The 12,188-nt window shown below is 39.7% G+C and overlaps 1 protein-coding gene across 4 annotated transcripts in view; it reads left to right on the plus strand.

Moving 5' to 3' along the window:
* The window catches only part of HMGCLL1 (3-hydroxymethyl-3-methylglutaryl-CoA lyase like 1), a 195,246-nt gene that overhangs the window by 35,261 nt on the left and 147,797 nt on the right, over window positions 1-12,188 (plus strand). The window lies entirely within an intron of this gene.

Genomic DNA, 12,188 nt, shown 5'->3' on the forward strand with positions numbered 1-12,188 from the left:
ACTGTGGGTAAGAGGGCTTTCTTGAGTTGAGAGCAGTCCCTGAGAAAAGGCTAAGTGAAATATCATCAGCTGCCAAAACTCCAGCTTCTGGGAGTGTCTCAGTCCTGAAAGGGATAGCTCAGCAGCACACCAAAGCATGCATTAATAACATGGAGCAAACTTTCCAAAGACATAGATTCTACCTAATTTCACTAGCATGTGGTATTATCTCTATCAGTCTCTTGTTTTGCCACCTTTAACACTCAACAATTCATCACTCACAAATACCAAAAAACTGTTGACCTGATATAAGAGACATCATAAATTATGAATTAGCTAGTGTGTTATTTTCAAAGAACTTTCGGTAGATGTCCAGAACCATGCAAATTCTCAGGCATTTTGATTTTTGCCAACCAGAAAATATCTATTACCTAATAGAGTATTTTGATAAAGGGGCTTCATTAAGATCTGAAGAATTTTATTTAAAGTTTGAATGGATTCGGGGCACCTGGGTGCCTCAGTCATTAAGTGTCTGTCTTCGGCTCAGGTCATGATCCCAGGGTCCTGGGATCGAGCCCCGCATCGGACTCCCTGCTCAGCGGGAAGCCTGCTTCTCTCTCTCCCACTCCCCCTGCCTGTATTCCCTCTCTCGCTGTGTCTCTCTCTGTCAAATAAATGAAAAAAATCTTTAAAAAAAATAAAGTTTGAATGGATTCTGTAGTCTTACTGTGCTTAATAAAGAGTATTATAAAGCTGAAGACTCGTAGCACATCGCTGATGTAATTTCATAGTTTGCCTTTGTTATACAACCCACATGGCAAAACAAAAAGTCATGTAGAGCAATGTAATTGCTTTTTGTCAATGATAATGGCAACCCAGATTTAAATAACTATTTAGAACAATGAATTGTGGCTCCCCAGCAAAAGCACCGCTATACCAGCTTGAGTATATGAATTTGAAAACTCTGACAAAAGTACGTATTCCAATAGTTTTCTTAAACTTTGTGGCTATAAGGACATGCTGTTCGTACAGCTAGTTTAACATAGTTGCGTGTTCTATTATAAACTACTGTTTTCAGAAATCTATCATCCTAAAAAGATTTCCATGATGAGACTTGGTGTATTACATGACATATCACATTTTTTCCTGGGAGTTGGAATTTTTCTAAGTATGTGAGTGCGTGTGTGCATGCGTGTGTGTGTAAGCGCATGCGCCCATGCGCATGTGTGTGTATACATTTTCAATCAGCCTCACTACTTTTGTATTTGCAGGAGCCAAAAACAATCTTAGTGGTTAAAAAAACATATATATTAGCAAAGACACCAAGGAAAAGGTAACTTTCCATACTTAAAGCATTTCAAGTCAAACTTTTTCTCTTGGCTTTCTAATTAACACTTTTATTATTATCTTAAACTTTAATACCGTATTAATGATGATAGTAATGAGAAAGCTGTAGATGATGTTGGCTAATTTTTCATAAAGTTTATTTTATTGTTAAATTGCCATGGATACAAGAATAAATCATTTTATTTCTTGAAACTAAATAATGTAAATAACAGCCACCATTTAAAGAAGCAAGATCTCATGCTATATCAATGCATAGAAGTTTTTCATTTTTGAATTCTATAATCTGTCCAGTAAAAGCATTAAGATAAATTTAGAATTCTTGTATTAAAAAGCACTAATCTTGATTTCTTCGATTTGTTTCTCCTCATATGTTCCATTTCACTTTTGTTTCTATTGATTACCATCCATGGTTCATAAACTGTTCACTGTGTTAATATTCTGTATATTCAGTCCTCATACAATATTTAATTTATGATAGTTATGCTTTTATGTTAAAATGAGTGGCTATTAAATACATATGTATACATTTGTTGCTCAAGACACTTTATTTTTAAAGATTTATTTGAGAGAGAGAGAGAGTGAGTGAGCATGAGCAGGGAGAGGGGCAGAGGGAGAAGGAGAGAGAATCCAGAAGCAGACTCCCTGCCAAGGGCAGAGCCTGACTTAGGGCTCAATCCCAGGACTCTGAGATCATGACCTGAGCCAAAACCAAGAGTAGGCCACTTAACTGAATGAGCCACCCAGGTGCCCCACTCAAGACACTATTTTATTTAAATTCAATTAATTAACATATAGTGTATTATTAGTTTCTGAGGTAGAGTTTGGTTATTCATCAGTTGCATCTAACACCCAATGCTCATTACATTACGTGCCCTCCTTAATGCCCATCACCCAGTTACTCCATCCCCCACCACCCTCTCCTCCAGCAGCCCTTAGTTTGTTTCCTTTGGTTAAGACTCTCTTATGGTTTGTCTCCCTCTCTGATTTCATCTTATTTTATTTTTCACTTCTTTCCCCTATGATCCTCTGTTTTGTTTCTTAAATTCCCCATTTGAGTGAAATCATATGATAATTTTCTTTCTCTGATTGACTTATTCACTTAGCATAATACCCTCTAGTTCTAACCACATCATTGCAAATGGTAAGATTTCATCTTTTTTAATGGCTAATATTCCATTGTGTAGATATACCACATCTTTTTTATCCATTCATCTGTGGATAGACATTTGGGCTCTTTCCATAGTTTGGCTATTGTGGACATTGCTGCTATAAACACTGGGGTGCAGGTGCCCCTTTGGATCACTGCATTTGTATCCTTTGGGCAAATACCCAGTAGTGCAATTGCTGGGTTGTAGGGCCAAGGCACTTTTAAAAATGAAATTTATTTAACTGGGAAATGAACTTAAGTGATGCAGATGTTAAGAACCCCATTTAAAAAAATATTTATTTATTTGAGGGCTCCTGGGTGGCTCAGTTGGTTAAGTGGCTGCCTTCGGCTCCCGGAATCCCAGAATCGAGTCCCACATCGGGCTCCCTGCTTAGCGGGGAGTCTGCTTTTCCCTCTGACCCTCTCCCATCTTGTGCTCTCCCTCTCTGTCTCTCAAATAAATAAAATCTTAAAAAAAAAAATAGAGCACAACCGGGGGTGGGGTGGTGTGGGAGAGCAGGGGGAGAAGCAGGCTCCCTGCTGAGCAGAAGGCAGACATCGAACTGATTAAGCCACCCAGGCGCCCCACCTCTTTTTAAAATTTTAATAAATTCTTATATTGTCCGTTATTCTATATTTCAATAGGCTGTCTATGGCAGATAATCTTACATAATATTCTTCTGCCTTTTTTGTAACTACTCTTATTTAAGTGTTCATAAAATTTATATATTCCCAGAAGGAATTCCTATTTAATTATGTTCGATATCTACACTGACACCCAGCATTAATTTTCCATTTAGTGCCTAGAACAAATATTAGTATGCATACATACAGAAGAATGTTCACATTTTTAGAGCTTGTTTTTAATCTCTGTTTAACATTGACTGACTGCAGTTGGGAACAAAGTACTGCACATATTCCATTTTTCCTTTTGGCTGTCAAAAATTATTAAACGGTAAGTGGATACCTTCTTTTACCTTTTGATTTTGTAAATTAAGATATATTGTTCATAAAGTTTGAGGTGACTTAGTACATTATGAACTTATTTTTATCTTATTACAAGTAAATTCTTCTTAAACTGCCAGAGATTGCCTTTGAGTCAACTTTGGGACATGGATATTCTGAAAGAAGGGTTTCAAATATCAGCTTTGTTAATTCAGCCCTTCATCCTGGAAAGGCACCAGAGAGAAAAATGTCTTTAGGTTGCTCTAGAGGACCAACGTTTCTGTGGATATCTGTTCAATCAATGATAATGCTTTACATGTTTCTGACTATGTTAGGTTAAAAGGGAAATATCTAAGAAGCAACAAATAGGAAAATGTGGAGGGTTTAATGTTACTACAAAATGCACCATGTGCATATTTCAGGTGAGATGAAAAAACTAGATTCTTTTGTAAAAGTGGACATCTAATGCTCCCTTAAAGTTCAATTTAATTTCAAAAGAAAACCCTCCACTTCCTGATTCAGATTTCTCATCTGTGTAGTGGGAACATTTGATTTGGCTGGTGTAGCAGTTCTCTATAGGAAGAATACTGGCTGTGAAACAGGATATGTCGATATTATAAAGACTTTATTTACACATAAAATTACTCGTCAGGAAGTAATGAAGTGAGTGGAACATATAAAAATATGTCAGGAAATTTCTACTGTGGATGGTGGTGTTCTCTTAGAGGGGAGAAAAAAGCAGTATTTGTAGAGTGAATAGTAAAGAATCCTCTGTCACCATTAGGAGGGTTGATTGTATATATAGAAGCCACCCATATGTATTTTATGTATACATATAAAAATAAATACATGCACAGACCCTATTAAGATTTCGGAGAAATCTCCATCAAAATATGCCTTCCACTTAATCTTACATAGGATTGAAAATGTGAGTAAAGCAGCCCATTTATGTCCTGCATAAAAGAATGGTTCATTATTTCTCAACCTTAAGCTCAATAGTTTGTGGTATATTTAATCTCATCCTAAAGAAAACTAGAAAAGGAGCCAGGGAATTTAGTTGGGTAACCTTAGAAAGTCACTTAATCTCTCTTTCAGCTCTGCCTACCTCACAGGGTATCTTCACAGATGAAATGTAGATAGAAAAGTGCTTTGGAATAATACAGCAACATGTAAATGCAAGATAGTATTGCTTTTGTTTTCTATGAAAGTGAACCATTAGAAATTTGATGCCAAATGTGGGCATATAACATGGGTTTTTGAAAGCCTTGTTCTGGATAATACAGCTTTTGTTTTTCACTAGTATCCTCCACTATTCCACATTCAACAGGATACACTGAGCTCAGTAACATAGAACTTTTAATGCTATAAAAATAAATTCAGACTATAGGCCTGTTTAAAGACTATGTTGCCAACTTCTGCAGACTTTTTTTTTTTTTTTTTAACTCAATTCCTTGGAACATATAAGTCATTCATCAACTCTCATATATTCACTATAAAAAAAGAATGGCTGTCCCTTCACCACCCCCACTCCCAGAAGGTAGAATGCAGATCCCTGTGCCACTAAAGTATAAGCTTGTTATGGGCAGGAGTTTTTGTTTGTTTGGTTCATTTCCATATATCCAATAACTATAATAATGTTGCCGATATGTGTTGGATAAATGAGGAGTCAACCTTTTATGCATTTTAGATGTAAGCTCGTTTATTCATCCATTCATTCATTTAACAAACAGCATTCAAGTGTTTATATGTGTCCATTCTGAGGACTCTGAAGGGTTTTTTGTTTTGTTTTTGTTTTTTGTTTTAAGTGGGCTCTACACCCAGATTGGAGCCCAACGTGGGGCTTGAACTCATGACTCTGAGATCAAGAGTCGGATGCTTAATTGACTGAGTCACCCAGGCACCCCTGATGACTGTGAAGGTTTATAACAAAAAATGGGAAATAGGCAAAGTGGTAATTACAGACCTTTTTAAGATAGTCTCTATAGGATCATAGAAATGAAATTACTGAATTCTCTTTGGGGAGGTCAGAAGAGTCTTGAGGACAAACTGAACCTTAGATAATGAATGAGAGTTTTTGTTGAGAACAATAACTGAGTATTAATTGAGGTAATAAGAATGTTGAGCAGCAATTCTTTATGGATCTCTTGCATTTCTGTATGACTGATTAGCACGGGACTGATTAACTTTCTTTCGAAATACTTTTTTAAGGTGTTTGTCTAGTGAACAACCTTGGGAAATAGAGCAAAAGACAGGCATGCTAACTGCCCGTTATGAAATACTGAGGTTCCCAAGCACAGCTCCTGTCATGCTCAGGGAACCAGTGTAAGGAAATGTTGATGCTCCGATGCTCTGACTACTGCTATTAATGTGAATAATAAAGCCTTTGTGTCTGATTCAAGAGTTGCATATCTTCTGCCAGCACCCATAACCTGTGGCAGGGTTGCTTATTAGCTAGCATGTAGGGTACAATCTTAGTCCTTCACAGGTTGTGACACTTTGTTAATGAGGATGAGATATAGAAGAAGACATGACTTCTTGAATGAGGACTTTTCCAATGGATTAAAGGGATTTGAGGGAAGTCAATGGAAATTGGTAACAAACATACTGACCAGATTTTGTAGTCAATTGAGCAAAATATGGTCTTCTGTTTTATTGCATGTGAATGATGAGAAATTAGGAAGATGGTGGCCGTCTAGTTTCCAGAAAGCAGGTTCAAGGGCTAAGTGGTACTGTGGTTATGTTAACTTTCCTAGGGGCAGGGGAACTTCCTTGACCATCTGGCGGTCAGCCTCAGGTCCATCCATTGTAACAACTAGCACTAAGATGAACACTATGTGGGCTAAAAGCTCTCCTCCCTCTTTCCATCAATAGTTACTAGGAGTATAGAAGGAATAGATTTGGCCAACATTATGAAAAGAAACCAGGTGAATCATAAGAACTTTGATTAGTCCAGTTGGGAGTTGAGGGGGTGGGGTAAGTAATGCTTGTGATAGAGGAATAGCAGTAACTGGACCTTCTTACAGCTTAGCCTGTCCTGCACAAGGTCTCCAAGTCTCTGAGTCCTGGCTGCTATATAGAAACTTTGGCCCTCTTGGGGAGACTTGGCTAGGATAGACAAGCTCCTGTGAAGAGCCATAGATGAGTCAGTCATTGACTAGTATGGGGGATCCTACTCAGATTGTGTATATAGTGCTGAAAAGCAACATACTGGAGAATGAGAAGGGAGCCAAAGAATTCTAGATAAATTTTATAGTCAGCCTTGCCACTTTGCAGAACTCCCTTATCCAATATATTGTGACTGTATGAGGACTTAAGAACTGTTATTTTGATGATGGATCATGTGTAAGTCAAGCCCATGTCAGCCAGAGGGAACAAACCCCATTATCCTGCTGGAAACAAACACAGTTATGGATGCTGAGTCCAGGGATTCCCCACGTTAAAATCCATGGTGTTAGTAATGATGATTTTGATGTGTAATGAGGGCTTTGTGTGGTTTCCAAACATTGCAAGTTCATTTGATTGAGCTGGTGAGGAGCTACTGTGCTACCCAAAATTGAAAGTAAATGTGCGTTACTGATTCGGAACTTATCTCTCCCTCTGTGCCCCCAGATCATTCCCAACCTTCCTCCTTCATCTGCTTTAAGGAAAAAGATGATTATTAGTGCATTGAGATCATCCATCTGAGTATGCTGGGGAACTTTGGGGAAAGGGAGCATTCAAACGTTTATGGCTGTCCTATAAAGGCATCAAAGTCTCGATGCTGCTCAGTCCCATGAGGATGAGGAGTCTTGTTTCAACTGATGGGATTTGGGCAGTGTTCACTATGGGAAAAGAGAACCAAAGTAACCTTTTGGGTGAGGCTGTTGAGGCCAATACAGTGTACTGTTGTTAATTCCACATCTGAATATTTGGTAAAAATTGATGTGTGATGTGATTGTAATTCTTGGTCCCGTAAGTACCAGAGGGGATCATCTCAATTAGGAAGAGCTGCATGTGTCTATGACTGCTGATTTTGCAAATTGGAACTTCTGAAAAAGTCAGGCAACATCCACTTGGAGGTGCTGGTTAGGGTTTTGGATCCCTCACTGCCCTGACACAGCTACCAATTATCTTTTGAAAATCAAGTATTGTCTTGCTATTGAGCTCTTGTTGAAACTGGACACCTGAGGGATGGAGGCCTTCTGACTCCCTGTCCTATTTCCATTTTGGGGGATGAGCTTGGACCCAATGACTAGCAAGGTAGGACAATCTCAACAGGCCTCACTAATCAAATCAAAATGGTATATTCAAGGAAGTGGTCAGCTTGTCCCCAGCACAGTCTCAGCTTTACACAAAAAAAGTGGCAGTTGCCCTCTCCTGCCCACCCCACCGCCTGAAGCAGACACGAGTTCAGTGGTGTCCTTTTATTCAAAGTGCTTTTCCTGATGCCTTGGCCTGGTTGGATGATGATGTGGCTAAGCCAAGACCTGATGATGTCCACAGGGCTGCCGCAGTTGTAAAACCTCTGTGGTAGCTGCACAGAACTAAAAATGGATGTGATCATTCCACCCACTCAGGAGAACTCAAGTCTGTTACCATTTTTTTTTTTTTTTGCTGACTTTGGGGTTGTGGTCAGTGCCCTCTCTTACTTGTCTGCCATTTGGACATCTACAGACTGATAAATCAAAGACACATGTTTGGGTGCTATGAATTGTGCTGATTGAATCACCTGAGGCCCATATTCTGCCGAGGCCCCCTGGAATCAAGCTGTTGATTGAGCCTCCATCACTGGAGTGTCATCATTGCTATCTGGACCCATCCTAGTAGTGAGCCTGGCAACATGTCCACCGTCAAAAGATGGGCACCAAGTAAACAACTCTTAGTTTCTGGTACAGAGGCCTCTACTGCATAGGATTTATTCAGCTGATTGGGCCCAGGACACTTCAGAGGAGGGCTGAAGTCAACACTGCTGGTTGGCTTTATCCTACTACTTGTAGTTCTGTTAAGAGTATTTTTTTTTTTTTAAAGATTTTATTTATTTATTTGACAGAGAGAGACACAGAGAGGGAACACAGGCAGGGGGAGTAGGAGAAGCAGGCTTCCCACTGAACAGGGAACCCGATGCGGGGCTCGATCCCAGGACCCTGGGATCATGACCCGAGCCGAAGGCAGATGCTTAAAGACTGAGCCACCCAGGCGCCCCAAGAGTATTCTTAATTAAATATCTTATGAGATCAACTGAACAGATTTGACCCCAGCCTTTGTTCATAATTGGAGGAGCCAACACAGTAGCCTACTAATTGTGAAAATTTGACATAAATCAAGATGGTATAAAAATGAAGAGTGGATAGTATTGGGAAATAATTCTCCAGGTGTGTCTTGAATTTCTATATGTCTATAAGCAGAGTTACAGGTGTCTTGGTTCCAAACTATCTTTTCAAGAATTTTTATATTGGGAAAAGCTTTAAATGATAGAGTGTCTCCTTCTGGAGCAAAGGCTAAGGGTGCTTAAAATCTTAGAAGATAGAAGATACCATTTGCCTCTAAAGTAAAATGTAGGCATGCTCATAGTCAAGTGTAGTAAACGTGATGTTTACCTCTATAGCCATGAAAAGACATGCTTATCACCCATTACCAAAGGTTCGGGTTCACTGTGCTTGGGATTCCTTTCTTGTAATGCAACCCATTGCTTGTGCAAGTGTCACCTTGTCGTTTTTACTTCTCCCTGTGGGAATTGGGGCTTGGGGACCCAGCACAAATCCTGATCCTCTGGCTACTGCTATTGCTGTAATAAGCTTTGTTTCTCTCACCAAGGAGTCTTGTGCAGCATCCTTGGCAGGCTCACTGGTTAGCTTACAGGTAGGCTAAAATTTCAGACTCTTCCTCATTCTTCACAATTACTAATTATAAAGATACACCTCTAATCTAAATGGTCTAAGAGAGTTGACATTTATTTTTGTCCATATAAAGCATAAAATAATTGCTTATTATTGACATGGACTTCTTATTCAAGCAGTGATTCAGAGATGTAGGCTACTTCATTTTTTTGTTTATTTGTTTGTTTTTGTTTTTGTCACGTTCAAGTTTGTCATACTCATCTGCATCAAGCTGGCTGCAGGGGAAGGTTGATGGGAATTTGTTCGGAAATAACTCTTAGGGGAGAAATGCAGGCCAGTCCTTTGTTCATGAAGAAGAGAAATGGGTTTGGTGGAAAGTCTCTCCCACAGACAAAAGGTATTTCCAACCAATAGAAACTTCATGTGTACAGACATGAAAGTATGGAAGACATGATTTTGGCATGGCTAAAATCAGAGGATGCATGAAGGAGAGTGTGGTAGAAGATGAGAGGCTTGTCGTGAATCATTTCACCTCGGCTGATAGATCTCTCTGAAGGTGACTGCTGGATGTTGAAAGATTTTAAGGCTGGAAAAACAAGATTAGCAAAACTACTTAGGGAAGAAATAGCAACAGACTGGCTGAGGGAAAAAAAAATGACAATTTTAATGAAGCCAGTGACAGAAGAGATTCACTAATAAAATCAACAGGTAATTATTGAACGCAGTCTAAGTGTTAGGCGTTGTGCTCGGTGCTGGGTGTATGCCAAACTCAAACCAGTAATAAATGGACCACTTAGATATAAATGGTAAGAGAGAAGGTAAAGCATAGCATGTGATGAAGTATCTGAGGAGAGGCATGAGGTGGGGAAAGTAAGGAGATCGGTTTTGAATCACTTCTATGTACTTGTACAGCATTTAGGTGAATTTTTCAGTAGGCACTGTTGATGTATAGCTACAGCTCCTTAGAGAAATCAATACAGACATAGTAATGCCTAGAAAAAGACTAGAGATCACCAAAAGACGGCTCTCACATCATACATATTCAAGTACGTGTTAATTGATTGATTTTATTTGCTATTAACAAGGGGAACTTGTTAACTCTTTGAGCTTACTGAACACATTTTAACTTTCTTCTGATTTCTCAGATACACTGGTAGAGGGAATACACTCATGCCTAGAAAGACAAAAGAACAGCATTATATTCACGAAGAAATCTGAAATAATATCAACTGAGCACATATACTGCTTTTGTTATGGATGAGAGAGAGACTGCATTGTGTGATGAAGGTCTCGGTCCTTGGATTCCCCATGGGAAGATTTACAAGGGGATCAGTGCTGGAATAAAGACCACCAGAAGGAAAGTAGCAAGCACAAAGTAGTTTATTAAAGCGGAGGTGTACTCTCAAGGTGGGAGAGTGGGCATGTTCCATGAGGTGGAAGCAGCCCCTAGGTTGTTTATGGATTGGATATTATTGGGTCTCTCTGATCTGGGAGGAGCTGTGAAGTGCATTGGGGTGGTCTCTAATGGAGGCTGCTTCCAGTCATTTGGGGAACTCCTCCCACAGGTTGGGAAGGGGACTTTTGGATCCTACAAGGTTCATACTATGAATCATCATGCCAGCCTTTCTCCATCCCGGAGGGCTGTACCTACATTGCAAATGCAATATAATGTGTGTAGAGATTACCCTGGGGCAGAGGTGGAAGAGGAGAGGGCATGTTCCGCACCTCTTTGGTCTGTCAGCCTTAAGTCTCAGAAACCACGAGGTCAGGATGTGGTGCTCCTGGGCTTTTAATATGTAGCTTATTTGTCACCATCCTTGTCTCCAGTTCATGTCTCTATCATTCCCCTTCAAGGACTTGGGACTCTGCCTCGTGGTGTTCCCTCCAGCGCTCATTTCCAGCTTCTACCTAACACTTTGACTGAAGTGGCTGTATTGGGTAGGGGTTCAGACTTTCGTTTTTTTCAGATTGTTACTTCTGCTAGCTACAGCAATGTTGCAAAAGAGGGTTTTGAGTTCTTCAATTGCATTCAGCATATTATTATACCTTAAAAAACACTATGTTCCTTGTGGTGGTTAAAACATTGCTGTTTAATAAGGATGTGCTCTTTAGCCATGTATGCTTCAAGCTAATTGCTGTTGCAAGTGCAGTTTCAGGAAACAGTCCGTGATAATGAAACAGTCCATGATAAGTTTAAGATTGGCCAGTTTTGTTTTTCGTTTCTGCGGTCTTAGGGCTAGAGGTGACAGCAAAGAAGAGTGAACTTCTCTTAGTTACTCCACTTTCCCCTGCCATCTGTCATTCAGTGCCTGCTTGCAATTATGACCACTGAACTTTGACATAGTTTCTTGCTTGCCATCCGGAACTGAGCTTAAAGCTGAAGAGCTCCATAACCCCATGCTTCCTCTCTCAACTCTACACCCTTCCAGCTGCATGGATTCCAATGCTCAGAAGGTGTAGAAATGAGAATTCTTTTCCTTTGTGGTTAATTTTTGCTTATTGCATTGCCCAATTTCATGGCAATGTAAAGCATTCGTAGCAGGGATCATCTGGGTTCTTTTCTTGAGTGAGTTGGCACAGAAAGCCAATAAGATGACATATTGGATATGGACCCTAAAGGGGCCAGGGGGCGTTTTTCTGTGTCATAGAAACAGACTGGGTCCTGCATCCAAACTAGCCACTTCACCAATGTATGTTGATGATTGCCACAAGGAAAGAGAGGGACAATATATATTGGTTAGCCCACATTCATGATTCCTGTTGAAAGCAAGATGAAAACCACTCTGAAGTACAGGTCCTGCTGATTTTGATTGATTCTATCAGCTATCCATTGAAGAAACTGATGATAGTTACCCTCACTTAACATGGCTCAGAGATACCAGGAGATCATTCTAATTTTAACTGCAATACGATGTTTAGAAAGGCTGTTCCTATTTTTGCTGCATTAAACTAAT

This window comes from Phoca vitulina, unplaced genomic scaffold (assembly GCF_004348235.1).
Source record: "Phoca vitulina isolate PV1807 unplaced genomic scaffold, GSC_HSeal_1.0 scaffold11, whole genome shotgun sequence".
NCBI lineage: Eukaryota > Metazoa > Chordata > Mammalia > Carnivora > Phocidae > Phoca > Phoca vitulina.